The sequence below is a fragment of the Crocuta crocuta genome, unplaced genomic scaffold, assembly GCF_008692635.1.
Source record: "Crocuta crocuta isolate KB4526 unplaced genomic scaffold, BGI_CrCroc_1.0 scaffold655, whole genome shotgun sequence".
Classification (NCBI taxonomy): domain Eukaryota; kingdom Metazoa; phylum Chordata; class Mammalia; order Carnivora; family Hyaenidae; genus Crocuta; species Crocuta crocuta.
In genome coordinates this window covers 1,087,338-1,103,966 of record NW_027528348.1, presented here as the reverse complement: position 1 = coordinate 1,103,966, position 16,629 = coordinate 1,087,338, and the positions used below count along the sequence as shown (strand labels likewise).

The window sequence follows — 16,629 nt, the reverse complement described above, 5'->3', positions numbered from 1 at the left end:
CACCACATCTTCCTTATCCATTCACCTATCAGTAGACACTTAGGTTGCTTCCATATTTTGGCTATTGTAATTAATGCTGCAATAAACATAGTGGATAGTGGTGTATGTATCTTTTCAAATTAGTGTTTTCATTTTCTTTGAGCAAATACCCTGTAGTGGAATTATTGAATCATATAGTATTTCCATTTTTAAGTTTTTGAGGAACCTCCATAGTGTTTTTTCACTGTGGCTGCACCAATTTACATTCCCATCAAGTGTGCACGAGTGTTCCTTTTTCTCCACATCCTTATAACACTTGTTATTTCTTGTCTTTTTTATTTTAGCCATTTTGACAGGTGTGGGGTGATACCTCATTGTGGTTTTGATTTGCATTTCCCTGATGTTGAGTGATATTGAGCATCTTGTCATGTGTCTGTTGGCCGTCTGGATGCCTTCTTTGGAAAAATATCTATTCAAGTCTTCTACCTGTTTTTTAATTGGTTTGTTTGTTTTGGTATTGAGTTTATACATTTTTTATATATGGCAAATATCTTCTGCTATTCAGTAGGTTGCCTTTTTGTTTTGTTGATGGTTTCCTTTGCTGTGCAAAGGTATTTTATTTTGATGTACTCCCAACAGTTTATTTTTGCTTTTGTTTCTCTTGCCTCAGGAGACATGCCTAGAAAAATGTGTCTATTGATAGCCAATGTCAGAGAAATTTCTTCCTGTGCTCTCTTCTAGGATTTTTATGGTTTCAGGTCTCACATTTAGGTCTTTACTCCATTTTGAGTTTATTTTTGTGAATAGTGTTAGAAAGTGCTCCAGCTTCATTCTTTTGCATGTAGCTGACCAGTTTTCCCAACACCATTTATTGAAGAGACTGTCTTTTCCCCATTGTATATTCTTGCCTCCTTTGTCATAGATTAATTGGCCATCTAATTGTGGGTTTATTTCTGGGCTCTCTAGTCAGCTCTATTGATCTGTGTGTCTATTTCTGTACCAGTACCAGACTGTTTTGATTACTGTACCTTTGTAGTGTATCTTGAAATCTGGAATCATGATATCTCCAACTTTGTTCTGCTTTCTCGAGATTGCTTTGGCTATTTTGGGTTTTTTGTGGTTCCATACAAATTTTAGTATTATTTGTTCTAGTTCTGTGAAAAATGCTATTGGTATTTTGATAGGGATCCGTAGATTGCTTTGTGCAATATGGAATTCTTAACAATATGAATTCTTCCAATCATGAGCATGGAATATCTTTCCATTTGTGTCATCTTCACTTTCTAAGAATATATTCTTTATGACTGTTTTTTTTTAATTTTTATTTTTATTTTATTTTATTTTTTTTAAGGTTCTTATTTATTTCTAGAAGAGAGAGAGAGACAGCGTGAGCAGGGGAGGGTCAGAGAGAGAGGGAGTCACAGACTGAAACAGGCTCCAGGCTCTGAGCTGGCAGTCAGCACAGAGCCCGACGCGGGGCCCGAACTCACGAACCGTGAGATCATGACCTAAGCGAAAGTCGGACGCTTAACCGACTAAGCCACCCAGGCGCCCCTCTTTATGACTGTTTTTAAATAAAGGCTAAGAGCAGGTAAAGTTAACCTATGTTAAAAGTCAGGATAATCACCACCATTCTTAGAGTAGTAGGTTACTGGAAAGAAGCACATAGTGGGTGCTTTTTTGAATGTCAAGCTCAATTTGGAAAACAAAAGCGAAGCAAGACCAGGGAATGTTCTCAGCTCAGAAGGAACAGTTCTGGCTGTGCCTTTGGGGCTGAAGGATTGAGAATGTGAACTGGCTCCCCCTAGTGGACAAATGTGGATACGCATGTCAATGCTTAAAGGTGGGAAATCACAGGCCTTTCCTGGAGACCTCATAGTGTCAGCCAATTTTGGGAGTGAGGTGAAGATTCTGGGCTCAGGAATGGGATAGAGTATGTCAGGTAGGACCTGAAATCAGTCTTTCTGTCCTGCTACAGAAATCTGGGCTCAGCCAGGCTGAGAGGGGTCAAATGACTTCCCTGAAGGGAAGTCAGGAAGCCCAAGGAAGGTTGGACCCTACCCCAGTTGAGGGCTCTCCTATCTCCAGGCTTTGTCTGCCCCACTAGGCAGTCCAGGCTGGGTTTGGACATCAGCTTTAGTCAGGTACTAGATGCTAATCCACTGAGGTAGATAGTGATCCCCATTCTAGAAGTGAGGGAACTGAGGCCCAGTAGTTTAGCTTATGTAAATAGCAGAATTAAGGTTTCAACTCGGGTCTGTCTAGCCCCAAACCCAGCCCTAAACCATGATTCTCTGTGTAGTGTCTTAACCTCCTTTGTTCCACAGCTTCCTCTGGCAGTCTGGTGAAGCCTATGGACCCATCTGAGAATACTGTTTTAAAAATCATAAAATAAAATACATAAGGGGGAATGGGGGAGGGAAAAATACATAAGATTACCAATCCTAGAGAACTGCTGACCTTATTAAATTGCCAAGAACTGCTGATCTCATTAAAACACAGCTACCACAATATTTTTTCAATTGTGGCAAGGCATGCACTATCTATGTGCTTCTTTATTGATGTCCTAAATACAAGTGGGTCTGGAAACAGAATTTTCAGAAAGTGATGAGTGTAAATATTTTGAGATGTCTGCTATACTAGTGATGTGAATAAAATGATCAGTGACTTCACTGGTGACAAGTCATGTATCACATTCTGTTTGAAGGAAATGCTGAATTCATCAGAGGTCAGCGAAAATAAGGATCTAATCTTGTTCTTTATCTCAGTACGTGGATCTCCTGCACACTAGGCTGGGCCCATTGGGGATCTGTGGACCCCAGGTTAAGACTCCTTGATTCTGTTGCCTCCGACTCATCTCCCCTTCCCCCTGACTATTCCTAGGGTTTCATTGGAAACGAGCTTGTAAACTGTAACTTGCAAAAAGTGCCAGGTGTTTGTTAAACAAGAAGCAAAGGTCACAGGGTGCAACAGACACCTAACTGAAGGTGGGCAGTGCCTCTGACAGGCTGCTAGATGCAGAAATACCCAGGAACAAGATGTAGCCTTCCTTTTAAGAAGCCCCAGCCTGGGGGTAGAAGCAGTATCTCCAAGTAGTTTATGAGTAACCCCCAAATGAATTAAACAGACAAGAATTGAATGCTTTGGGGACCAGAGAAGAACAAACCTTTGGGCTGGGCAGTCCAGGAAGTTCTGAAAAGAGATAACAGTAGGGTTGGCAGAGGGTAGTACAATGCAGTAGTCAGGCACACAGGCTCCGTTGTCAGATGGCCTGGGTTCAAAACCTGGCTCCATCACTTCCTAGCTATGGGCAAGTCTATCTGATCTCTCTATACCTCAGCTTCCTCATCTGGAAAATGGGGTGAACCTAATACTTCATAGGGTTGGTATGAAGATGAATGAGTTGAAGTGCTGTTAGCCATAATAATGGTACTGATTATCATTGGATAGGTGGACAGACAGAAGGACGACACCTTTCTGGGATTATAGACAGCTTGAGCTATGCAGAGCCTAGATGGTGTTCTTGTGAAAGGAGCAGACCACAGAGGGCCACTGGCTGAATGATTTAGGGGGAACACAGAAGGCATACTTTATTTTATAATTGTGGTTTTGTTTTATTTTGCATTGGGGAATAGCATTAAAGCTTTGATTTTACCAAAAGTATTCCATAAGACAGGGCTGGTATGAATATTTAAGGTTCAAAAAAGTGATGAGTTGACTTAGAAAGAATATTCATACAATAATACATAGTATAGGTGGTACGGGGATGTTGCAAAAATGTGAAAGGCAGGGGGTGCCTGGGTGGTGCATTTGGTTAAGTGACTGACTGGCTCAGGCCATGACCTTATGGTTTGTGAGTTCGAGCCCTGCATTGGGCTCTCTGCTGTCAGTGCCGAGCCTGCTTTGGATCCCCCCCGCTCCTCCCCCACTCACAGACACTCCCTTTCCCTCTCTCTCTCTCTCTCTCAAAATGAATAAATAAATAAATACAACAGTAAGATTTTTTAAAAAGGTGGGAAGAATGTGGAAGTGGTAGCAATCCGGTTTTGAATTAGTGGATTAGGAGATAGGAATCATTTTCATTTTATAGAAATTTGAGAGGTTCTCCTGGGTCAGCCCAGCAATCCCTGAAGCCGTGAATGGAACACAGGGGCTGACGTAAATACAAAGTATTTAGGAAAAGCTCAGCAATCCTGGTCCACACCCTTTTATTTCTGGATACACTCAAGGGCAGTATTTCAAGTGGTGTAGGTCACCACCCAGAAGCGGGTTATGAAATCAGTTAATGGGCCACGTCCAGCATTTAGAAAATATGAAATAGAACAGAGTAGAAAATAATCAAAGTGTAATTGGGAGTAGTTAGCATAATTATTATTTTGTGAATCTTGAGTTATGGACTGCCAGATAAAATGCATTTCCTTCAGTGGGTTACAGGGGAAAGCGTCTGCTCTGTGAAAATAGCCTTGCCTTCTAACCCCAATTCTGCTTCTGCCCTGCTGTCTAGCAGGGTGGCCCCCACTGTTGGAGCCTTGGAGCCAGATTAATTTTCTGGGTGGCTAACCGAGATGTGAAAGTGCTATTTATGCTCTGGGTTCTGTTTTAGTCAAAGTGTTCTTGAGCCTCTCTCTATGTCCAGAGCCTTCTATTTTGGAGGGATTGAGTTTTCCAGGAGGGAGGACCAGGATAAGGCCAAATAGGCCCCTGGGGCTTGAAAATGTCACTTCCTGATCTCAGCCAGATGTTCTGCTTTCCAGATTTTCAGCTCACACCCAGGTCTTTTGCTTCCAAACATTCTAGCACATTTCCAGTTATAGCATTTCTTTATCTACTATGGTTTCCTCATTTTGTGGCCACACTTCCCACTCCAATGTGCAATATTTGGGTGGAGCATGTCTTCATCCTGAAGCAGCCTCTGCGTTATTCTGCCCCACCTCTTCTAGGACCCGCTGTCCTGGGGGGCCAGAGCAGGCAGAGGGTCCTCTGTAGATCTCAAGGGGTTCAGCCCCCTGATTTCGTTTAGCAGCTGTTTCCAATGACTCTCCTTAAGGGTGTCTGGGTGGCAATTTGTGGGGGCAATCCTTGGATAGAGTATGTAGATAATTGTCATTGGCAGACCCTGAGACAAAGGATTGAAATGTAAATTTCATAGTTTCTATATGAAATTGCCATTTCTATAAGTCTAAGAAGGTTGGCTATTGGCAAGGTCTTGTGGTTCAAGTAGTAGTTTATGTAGAAGACACAGGCAGGAAAGTAGGGAAGTGAGGCAGGGGAGGGAAGGATGCCAATAACGAGTATGTTACCCCTGTTACCCTGTGGGTAGCTAGAACTTAGTTAATCCCACTGGAGAAACTCAGGATAGTATACACCACACACTTCAGGGAGGTGGGGCAGTTTTCTACCAACTCACCCCAGTCATTTGTTAAGAAGTCTTGAGGGGATGGGAGTCCACAGGCCGGGCAGGGGCAAAACAGGCCTTGTTAGCCAGAGCAAGCCCTCGGAGGAGGCAGTGTGGGCATTGCCAGTGGGAAGTCAGCAGCGTATATTGAGCAGGTGAGGCCACAGGATCGGAGGACCACGGAAGTGCCTGCCATGGTTGAGGCCACGGATTGGAGGACCACCAAAGTGCCTGCTGTGGAAGCTATGCCCTTGGATTCCCAAAATGCCACTGGCTCTTGGCCACATACTCAAGTGTACAAGAAAACATGGTCATAGTTTTCTGTAATAACTTATTTTCTGCTTTGAGACCCTAATCCACAGGATATTGAAAAATAAGCCTCAGTCACTGTGAGGGTCACCCATTTCCCAGAACCACGTCACTTCTACAAGATTCAGTCAGTGCCAAGGTTCAAGCAAACACTGTGCCACCTGGTCTTTGGCGGCATCTGTCCATGGAGGTCTTCACTTAGATGTCATTTCCTGCCTTCTTGTTGGTCACCAGTCCCTCCAATCCAGGCTCATTCTGATCCACAGACACCTTCAGCCCCTGCAGGGCACTGGATATGTCATTTGACAGGTGAGGGTGTGGCTGGGGCTGCCTGTGTCCCTGCTCGTCTTGGACTCACCATTACCATGTCCCTCTGCCTCTGGACCCCATGGACCCCAAGACTCTGGCTGGGAGTCTTGATCTTCACTGTAACGAGGGGAGTGTATCTGTGGGAAGGAGAGTCAGAATGAGAAGCGTCTGGAAGAAAGAGGGGGGGCCCAAGTTGAAATTCAACCATGGCCCCAAACTTAAGGAATATCTGTCATGCTCACAATGGAATGGTGAGTGACTCCGAGGAGACAGAGTCACAGGGCCAAGTCCCATATCTGTATCTGGAGGGCCAGGGAACAGCTGGGAGAGGTGAGCTGTGAGTGGACTGGAGTGTTCAAGGATGCAAACACTCAGAGCTAGAAGTGACTGTGACAGCACAAGATGCTGGGAATTTTAGCAGAGGCAACCTCCTGCTGGGCGTAACCCTGTTTCATTCGGTGGCCTCAGCTGGCACTGAGCTGCACTTGACTTCACCTCTTTTGGTTGGAGGAGTCAGGGCACACACTGTGATGACCAAGGAGCCTCCTGTCCCCCAAGAGTAGCCCCCTAACTATTTTGGATGGAGCTCATGCTATCTCTTAAGTGCCAAGGAATGCCCGTATCTAAGAAGCCATTTAGGAGAAAGGTGCTACAGAAGGTCAGGGGTGCACTGAGAGTCTGCAAGAGGAGAGTCATCAGAGGATAAGTCATCAGAGGTAAACCAGCCACCATTGTGCAACTGCTAAGGAATGAATGGGCCTTGGCATTGAGCATCAGTGGCTGCTCAGCTTGCAAGAAGAGCAACAGCCACACAGTACACACCTCCCAATGGCTGAATAGCACCGCCTGTGAAGTATCAGAGGCAAATCTGATCAGACCTCCAGCTTCCAATTTACAGAAAAACAAGAGGGCAGAGAAATGTGTTCAACACCTCCACAAGGATGCAATCAGTGGAGCCTAGACCACGGGAAACCTGACATATGGGACAAACAACCAGTTTCCTCAATAAATAAGTTTCAAGGAAAAGCAAAAAGATGGAGGTGGAGAGGGAACCTTTAGGTTTAAAAAGACAACATATAAATCAACCATTTACGGTGTGTGGACCTTCTTCTATAGACAGAAGTCTCAGGGACTGGGGTCTGTGTACAAAAAACATTAGGACCAGCCTTAGATAAGAGGAGGTAGTTCTTGGGAAGACTTCCTACAATGAAGCGTATGTTCCCTCAGTTAACTTTTATTGAGTGTCTGCAGTGTGTCCATCACCTGCTGGGCTATGGGTGTGAGAGATCCTCAGATGAGTGAGAAACAACTTCTGTCCTGGAATAGCTAACTAGATCTGAGTTGGAAGGGTTGGAGAGTAGGAAGGAGAAAAGAATCAAATAGAATATTCACAAATATTGTAGGCAAGAGAACATGGACATGGGAGCCAGAAAGCCCTGGTGGTTTCTGTCAACTGTGTGCTTCAGTGCAAGTCACTTTCCTTCTCTGAGCCTTGGCAACTTTGTCTACAAAATAGGTGTGATAATCTCAGCTCTGCCTAACCCAGAGAGGAAACATCTGGGGAACCACTATGTTAAATCTGACATGTAATATGTGGTTGAAGATATTTTGATAAATGAATAAGTGCATTGATTTCAAACAACTATGTTTGTAGCAAGGGACTGGTAAGTGGTACAAAGGTNAGATGCACAAACGGAGAGACAACACACGTCTGGAAGGGACCAGCCGGTGGGGGCAGCACAGAAAGAGGAAATGGAAGAGGTGAGATGAGCAAAATTTCCTTCCTGTTGTGCCGTCAATGGAGCATGATAGGAAGAAGTTGGTCTGGCCTGACATCTAATCAAAGTAAGTAAACATGGACTTTACCAGAACTTCTAAACTGGGGGTAAGTTTGTAGTTTTATGAGTTCCAACTTTGAGACCCCAGAGAGGGTCCGACTGACCCTGTCACGGGTGGCCCAGAATGGAGTGACATTTGCCCAAGGATGACAGAGAATAGGAGAGAAAGAGACTGAGAGTGAGGCAGGGGATGAGGCAGGGCCAAAGGGGCTCCTCCATCATGTGGGAGCCCGACAGTGACCACAAGAAAGCGTGGTTAGGGACGCGGGGATGTGCCTGCACACGGGGCTCCCTGCCTGGGCAAAGCATGCCTGCAAACAGGGTGCTCTGCCAGGAAGCCTGCACACAATATCCAAGTTTAATGGTCCGCTCGCAAACGAGGGAACATGCCCTCCTTAGAAGTAAGGAGGAGGCTGGAATTGTGAGCAGGCCTCTTAGTAAACATGTTGTGGTCGCTTCCTCCCTTTGCTCCCCCCTGTCCTTGAAATGTGTTTGGCTACTTGCCCTTAATTGGTAAAGGAATGCATCTTGTAGATTTCAGTTTGTATCCAGTTACCGGGGTATAAAATAAACCGCAAGAGGGGCTTGCGTAGAATTTTTCCTCCGGCTGGAGTTGTGTCTGTGTCTGTCTTTTGTGTGTGTCTTGTCCTTTGTGTCATTTCGTCCGCGACATCTGGCGTCCAAACGCGGGGCAGAGGGCGAACGAAACCAAAAGGGGGAGTACCCCTCGGGGATTGTAGGTCCAAGGCAGGGGAACTTTCGGGAAAATTATGGGGAATTCCCCATCAGCAAAGGCACAATACATGGAGCTAGTCAAAGGACTTCTCCACTCCATTGGGGTGAAGGCATCTAGTCGCCGTTGATCTGAGTTATTCCGCCTTGTGGAGCAGCATTGTTATGGGTTTAAGTGCCAACCCGAAGTAAAATTAAACTTAAAGGACTGGAAATTAATACAGAAGGAATTACAGCAATAGCATCAGAAGGGTAACATAATTCCTTTGAAATTGTGGACTCTATGTAGTGCTATCACTCAAGCACTTGCATTGCATTCTGCAATTAAGGAGTTGGTGGGAAGAGGAAGCCCGAAAGCAGGCTCAAATTAATGAGGGACAGAACCCTCCTGGTCCCCTGGAGGATAAATTGATGGGAGAGAGACAATTTCGAGCCTTGAGAGAACAGGCTCAATTTTCCGACCAGGATTTACAGCAGGTGCGCCAGGTATTTCTTAGGGCTTGGCGCCGTGTTGTACCTACTGGCCACGCTCAGCCTTCTTTTACAAAAAACTTTACAAGGACCCACTGAACCCTATCCTGATGTTCTTGCTAGATTGCGGGTGGCTGTTGAGCGGGATGTTGGACGTGATGAAATCTCAGAGATACTTTTGCAGACACTTGCTTTTGAAAATGCAAACCCGGAATGTAAACGTGTTTTGGGCCCTTTAAAAGGGCAGGGAGCTTCTATAGGTGAATATCTTAGAGCTTGTTCAGGAGTGGGGGGAACTGAACATAATGCTGCTGTTTTTGCTACTGCTTTGGCTCAGGCTATGAAGCCCTCCAAGTGTGGAAATTGTTAAAACAATGCTGGGGATTCCATGGCTACGCCTCCCACTCCTCAGGTAACCCCTTTGTTTTCCAACAACCCTTAGAGATGACTGCTACATCAGGGATAGCTAAACCTTTAATGGTGTCAGATTTACTCTGCAACTTCAGGAGTGCGGCTGCTGATTTGCCTCTCGCTGAAAATGTTCTTTTGTCTCCGGGAGGTGGCATTTATAAATTAAGAACAAACATATTTGGCCCATTGCCTAAAGGCACCTTTGGTTTAATATTGGGCCGCAGCAGCGCAGCTTTAAGAGGCCTAGCCATAATTCCTGGAGTTATAGACTCTGATTTTGTTGGAAAAATTTTAATTATGGTTGCTACTTCTGTTACACTTTANTTGTAGATTTCAGTTTGTATCCAGTTACCGGGGTATAAAATAAACCGCAAGAGGGGCTTGCGTAGAATTGTTCCTCCGGCTGGAGTTGTGTCTGTGTCTGTCTTTTGTGTGTGTCTTGTCCTTTGTGTCATTTCGTCCGCGACACATCAAAATGCCAGCTTGTCCAGTGCTGGCTGGGCTGCATCAGGAAATCAACTGCCTGGCTCTCTAGCTTCTGCCTTGTGAGGGTGCCACCAGTTAGTCTGTGTGCAGATGAACCACTCTGACTGTGAGGAATTTGTGGTCTGGTAGGGAGACAGATTGTCCTTGAACAGTATTTCCCTTACAGACTCAGGAAGCTCAGAGCAGGGCAATAGGAAGGCCTGGAGAGGCTTGGAGAGACTTGGGGAAGCTTCTGGGTGGGAGATGGGCCTAGAGTTGGCTGGTAGAGGACAGGGAGGGTCTAGCTGCAGGCAAAAGGTCCACAGATTCACAGTTGGTCCTTGGCTGACAATAGAAGCAGATGTTTTGAAAATGGGATGCCACTTTTTGCTGTAATGGTAGATGTGTCCAGTGTGTTTAAATTGTGTGTTAGGAGTGTGTCAGAACGATATGAATTTTAAGGTCTCTATGCTGAAGTTGAAGCAGCATTGTATCCTATAGGAGAGGTCCTGTGCATCCTGGCTGCCTGTCATCAGGGGCTGGGTCCACACCCCTTCTGGGGCAAATAATCCTTGCGCTTCTTAAAGAGAGCAAAGAAGATGAGTTCAGAGCCTTCCTTCCCCAGCCCACTTTGATATGGGGGAAGTCCCCCTTGTCCTTGACTGGTTCCTCTTATTGTAGTGTGCTGCTCTCTCTGTTTGGTGCTCTTGGGGCTGGTGGAGAACAGCTAGTAACTAACCCCCAGGAGGAGAGTGCTTTCTCTGCATGAGAGAATTTGAGCAAGTGCTACTCGGGCTCTCTGCCACCTGCACTTCTCAGCAGCAATCCCTGCAGCTGTGCAGAAGAGAGGGGGGTCAAAAAGGAAAAACGTAGGACATGAGGTGGGCTGGTGCTGCTACTAGGCCAGGATTGGGGTGGATCTATGGAGGGCAGGATGAATCCGGGAGAGTCAATCTGGCCAGGCTCAGCCTTTCCTGGAACTCCCTGCTTCTGGAACCATGACTGACTTCCTTTAGCTGGAACCTCCCCATTCCGGGAGGACCCAGCCCTTGCTCAGAAGATGCCTCAGTGAATTCCAGGGAAACCTGGCTGCCCATGCAAGGGCTCTGAACACTCACAACCTGCCCTGCATACCAGAGAGCAGGTGTTTGAGGTGCTATGGGTGGAAATAAAGCTCAACAGGAAGCAGATGGGCTGAGATATTTCAAAAGAGGATGAGCGGGGCGCCTGGGTGGCTCAGTAGGTTAAGCATCTGACTCTTGATTTCAGCTCAGGTCATGATCCCAGGAGCGTGGGATTGAGCCCTGCATTGGGCTTCTCACTTAGTGTCGAGCTTGCTTAAGATTCGCTTTCTCTTCTTCTGTCCCTCTCCTCCAGCTTGTGCGCGCTCTCTCTCTCTCAAAAAAAAAAAAAAAGCTGATTTGAACAGCAACATCAATGATAATAAGGGAATAAAATTAATACCCATGAGGGGCGCCTGGGTGGCTTAGTCGGTTAAGCGTCCGACTTTCGCTTAGGTCATGATCTCACAGTTCGTGGGTTCGAGCCCCGCGTCGGGCTCTGTGGTGACTGCCAGCTCAGAGCCTGGAGCCTGTTTCAGTCTGTGACTCCCTCTCTCTCTGACCCTCCCCTGCTCACGTTGTCTCTCTCTCTCTCTCCTAGAAATAAATAAAACATTAAAAAAATTAAAAAAAATTAATACCCATGAGTCCATACTGATATACATAAATAAATAGAAGGGCCAAGTCTTTCTTACAGTAAAAATCCAATTACTAAATGTAAAAAGAACGATGCAAGTTGTGAGAGGGTGAGAGATTTTAGCTCTGAGCTGGAATTTTTAACACATAAATTAAAACTGGTCTCATTTTGTAAAGTTTCTGGGTAAATGGCTGGGCAGGAGAGTTTTGTATGTTTTGGCATAGCTCAACAAAAATAATTACCACTGATATTGGCAAAGGGTGAAGCCAGCATTCAAGACTTGCCAGAGTTATCACTCGGGCAACTGGTTTGAGCAGCAACACAGAGGTTACTCCCTTTCTGGTTATGTAGCAGGTGGAAGCAGACACAACCTTTCTGTGCATGAGACCTATAGACACCCAGCTGAAACTCTGGTCATGTGTTAGGAAAGCACAGCTCTGGTAGGAAGGCAAGATGAAGATCCTCTGGAGGTTCCAAATCTTCAGAATTTGAATATTAAAGAATTAAGGCATGGAGGAGGGGCACTTGTGGGAATGAGCACTGGGTGTTTTATGGAAACCAACTTGACAATAAACTATTTTTAAAAAATTAAATTGCTATAGGACTTACAAAATAAATAAATAAGAATTAAATAAGGAGCTTCTGGTGAGAAGTAAGGCCCTATGGCTCTCTCATGAGTTGCCACTGGCAGCTTTGGATATATTTCACTCTAAAATCCCAAGTGAGGGGTGCCTGAGTGGCTCAGTTGGTCAAGCGTCTGACTTCAGCCCAGGTCATGATCTCGTGGTTCACGAGTTCGAGCCCTGCTTTGGACTCTGTGCTGACAGCTCAGAGCCTGGAGCCTGCTTCATATTCTGTGTCTTCCTCTCTCTCTCTGTCACTACCCCACTCATACTCTCTGTCTCTGTCTCTGTCTCACTCTCACTCTCAGAAACAAATAAAACATTAAAAAATAAAATCCCAGATGAGACCCCAAAGGAGCCTGATATTCTTTAAACTACCCAACTGTTGAATTAATTGCATTTTGCTTTGTTTCTGTTTTTGAAAAAAAATTCTCCCAAAAATGTGCTGGATTCTGTATGTACGTACAAATCTCCAGAACTTCAGTGTGACTGACATGATAATATGTGATGTAAATAAACTTTACCAGCACACACACACACACACACACACACACACACACACACGACTGATAGAGATAGAAAATCACCATTTGGCAAACAACACAGTAATAATTGTCAGAAAGTATCATTAATGAAGGTTAATATTAGTGGGCAAAAGTTGATGAGAAAGAGTATTTGCATAGTCTCAAAGTACCTCTCTACAAGACCCTTCTTTTTTTTTTTTTTACTTTTTATTATTATTTTTTTTGAATTCTATTCATCCTTTATTTTTTTTTTTAGTGTTTCAANTATGTAGTGCCCTTCTTCATCTCTTGTTATTGTCTTTAATTTAAAGTCCAGTTTGTCTGATATAAGTATAGCTACTCCGGCTTTCTTTTGATTTCCTATAGCATGATATATATTTCTCCATCCCCTTACTTTTAATCTGAAGGTATCTTCCCGTCTAAAATGAGTTTCTTCTACAAGACCCTTCTTAATTACAAAGAGATAAATAGTAATTTCACAGTGGAAAGCCTGCAGACATGGTCTTACCAGGTGATTAAAGTTAACATTGCCAGTAATGAGACATATTGAAAACATGCACGTCTGGTATAATGCACTGAGAAGGACACAACATCACTTCTGTGGTGTTCCTGCCTAAAATGCATAGTCATAATTTAATCTTGAAGAAGCATCAAACCTAAAGTTAGGGACGTTCTACGGTTCTCTTCAAAACTATCAAGGTCATGAAAGACAAAGCAAGACTGAGGAACTGCCCTAGAAATGGGGAGACTAAGGAGCCATAATAACCAAAAAGCAATGTAGGAGTCTGCTTCAGATCTTGGAGCAGAGAAAGGACATTAATGGGACAGTTGGTGACATTTGAATAAGATCTGTAGATTAGTGAATGGTATTGTGTCAATGTTAGCTTCTTACTTTGGATCATTATGCTGTGGTTCTGTGCTTAACATCAGGGGAAGCTGACTGACAGGCATATAGGAATTTTGTGCACTAATTTTGCAAATTGAAAAATTATTTTAAAATAAAAGGTTTGAAGAAGGGGAGGATGAGGAAGGAGCCTACATTATAGAACTTAGCTGTTCTAATTTTCTCAAGAGAATTATACAGAATGAAAATAAGCCAGTCTTTAAAGGTTATCCATCCCTGGGAAGCAACCAGGGCTCTGTGGCATCTGTTGGGTATTTCCCCACTCCTCATTGTCCCATTGGTAATCAGCATTTAGCCTGGAGAGAGAGACTTGGAGACGCCCCACTTGAAAAGTCCCCTGCTCCCTTCTGTTGGAGTGAGAACCCATCATAGCCTGGCCTCCATTCTAGGTGGCCCATGGACCCCAGGGAAAGAAAAATCTTTAAGTCCATGTCCACCTCTCTGGGGACATTCAGTTCTCATCATAACTGTCTGAGGAAGGCAGCATCCCCACCCTCAGTAGATATCTGAATAACAAGGCTCAGAAAGGTGAAGCCACCATCTCTAGATCACACAGCAGGTACACACAGAGCCAGATTCAAGCCCAGCACTGTGTTGACTCCAATGCCAGTGCCTGTGACCACTTGGCATTATTCTGTCACTGCTTAATTCAAGTAGAGACAATGGGCATTCACCAAGCGCCTGCTGTGTATCAGGCTGCAGGGGGCTGGAGGTGAGAATGGCTGAGACATCATCCCTGGGCCACAGGTGCTGTCCTGGCAAAGAGGTACCTTCGTATTGGCAAGCATGTGGCAGGCAGAATGTCACACACACATACTCAGTCAGTCTCTGCTCTTTCTGGCCTTAGGCTTAGGCTGGTGGGTCAGGCATGGTCCTTGCCCTGGAAGTCCTGGACCTGGTAGGAGAGCAGACAAGTAAATAGGCAGAGGGAGAAGAGTGGAGGGGAGAGAGAAAATGGGTTGGAAAGTCTAGGAGATGAAAATATTGCTGATGCTTTGGGGGGGGGGCGATGCAGCACTGCTTGCTGGGAGTTATGACCAGAGGAGATGAGGGGCAGGATGGGGTAGGAAGGTGCTAGAGAGGTGTCTGAAATCGATGCAGCTGGAGGTTGCGAAAAGCTGCCTAGCAAAGGCCTGGAGATCTGGACAGGGCTGCTCATCATCTCCTTGGCTCTGCTGCTGGGGAAATGGTCCAGAGAGGTGTGGTTGGGGACACATGTTTTCCAAAGGCATTAGACTGTCTTTGGGTGGGGGGAGTTGCTCCTTCAGGAGGGGGCGGTCATTTGAGCTTGACTCATTTCAAATGAGGAAAACAGCTTACGGTTCTGCAGCTGAGGCGGGGCAGGGGCAGGCCCAAAGGGATGCTTTGTTCCAGCCTCAGAACAGGATGTGTGCCGGGCACTGTCCAGAGAGGAGATTCACACTCTCTCTGCACTGCCCTGAGGAAGAAGGACCCAGGCGCTGCTGCTCTCCTTCTGGGTAAGGTTGGACATCCCCAGGCAAGGTGGTCTGGCTCTGGTAGGTTATGGTCACTGTTGGAAAGGGGTGGACCCTACCCAGGGGTGCAGGGAGAGACTGCATGCAGGGGCTTGGAGAGTGGCCACAGGTGTGGGGAGAGGGAAGTACTAATGGGTCAGTGTGGAACTTTCTCTCTAGGACAACTCTTGGAGCAAACGCCTTAGTACTAGGGAAGAAGGCATTTTGCTGGTTCCTTCCCGTTAGGCTCCAGCCATTCGTGGATTCTGAAAGTCCCTGAGAGTTGGTGTAAGACATGGCTGTGTGATTTCAGGCATTCCCTTTTGTCTCTGGGTCTCTATTTCCACAGCTGAGACAGATGAGAAAGTCTTTAAGGGCCTCCTACCAGGGCTGAGGTTCCCCAGCTCTGTGGTCTTCTTTTGTGCATGTCAGCTCTTTCTCCTTATGCCCCCTTGTCCTCTCTTGTTACCCCTCACCCAAGTTCCCAGCCCCCTCCTGCCCCAAACAGTCTCAGGATTTCCTCTTATCCCTCTTAGGCTAAGCCAAGCGTCATTTTGGGGCCTGGAAGGGAACCAATAATTATGTGTCAGGCACTCAATTATTATAAAAACTCCAGGAAGGAGATATTTTATAGGTGAGAAAACTAAGGCTCAGAGAGGTTAAGTAATTTGCCCAGGGTTACTCAGCCATTAAGAAGTAGACCAATCTCTTTTGTCTATTCCCTGCTGCACCATGCTGATTGTGCCACCCTCCCCGGGGGTAGTGGAGGTGGTGATTGTGTTTCATCTTGAACCAAGCATAATGCTGGAATATAAACACAAGCAACAAGAGAGAGACAAAGGAGAAAAAAGCAAAATTGATTCGGGAAACATGTACCTTCTTTTGCAGCAGCAGCTCCTTAAAGAGTGGGGCTCCAAACTTGCTGAGCTTTTATTAACTGAAGTAAGCTTTGAGAGGAGGGGTTGCCCTGTGAGTTTATCAATGTCACCAACATCCCTATTCCCTGATAAGGGCCAGGAAACATTGAATAATGTGGGGTCCCAGAGAGCATGGGGAGCAGGAGGGCCTCATAGATCCCAGGGAGTGGGAGGCAGGGAGTCTATCTGCAGTCTCACGCCCTGCAGGGCACCAGACAGGGCCACTCTCTTCCAGCCAGGCTCTCTGTGATTCTACAAATCCGGGGAGGTTTAGTAAAGCGGATAGAGCCATGGGCATGGAAACAGACAAGATATACCAAAATATTCCCAGAGATTATTCCTGGAGGCAGTTAGCCTCTCTTCTATTTTTCTCTTACATTTCCACATTTTACATTGGGCACATATTATTTTTGTAATCATGTAAAATACACGTTAAAGAAGTAAAGAAAGAAGGAGAATGTACAGTGGTCCACGACTCAGGGATTCAGGGCGCGGAGGTCAGCTCTGCCTGACTTGCGGTGTGGCTCTGGGCTTTCCGTGAAACCAGCCTTGTCACAAGGGAGCCAGGAGGACTTAATG

General features: G+C 45.6%; 1 protein-coding gene across 5 annotated transcripts in view; it reads left to right on the top strand.

The window, feature by feature from the left end:
• Positions 1-16,629, top strand: part of ACKR2 (atypical chemokine receptor 2) — a 51,028-nt gene that overhangs the window by 21,555 nt on the left and 12,844 nt on the right. Inside the window, exon 1 of one of the 5 annotated variants that reach the window (XM_077753709.1) lies at positions 15,118-15,136. The exons of the other annotated variants lie outside the window; for them this stretch is intronic. The gene's annotated coding sequence lies outside the window, so the exon portion shown is untranslated. Of the gene's footprint in view, positions 1-15,117; positions 15,137-16,629 lie in introns of those variants that run through there. 5 annotated transcript variants of the gene reach the window in all.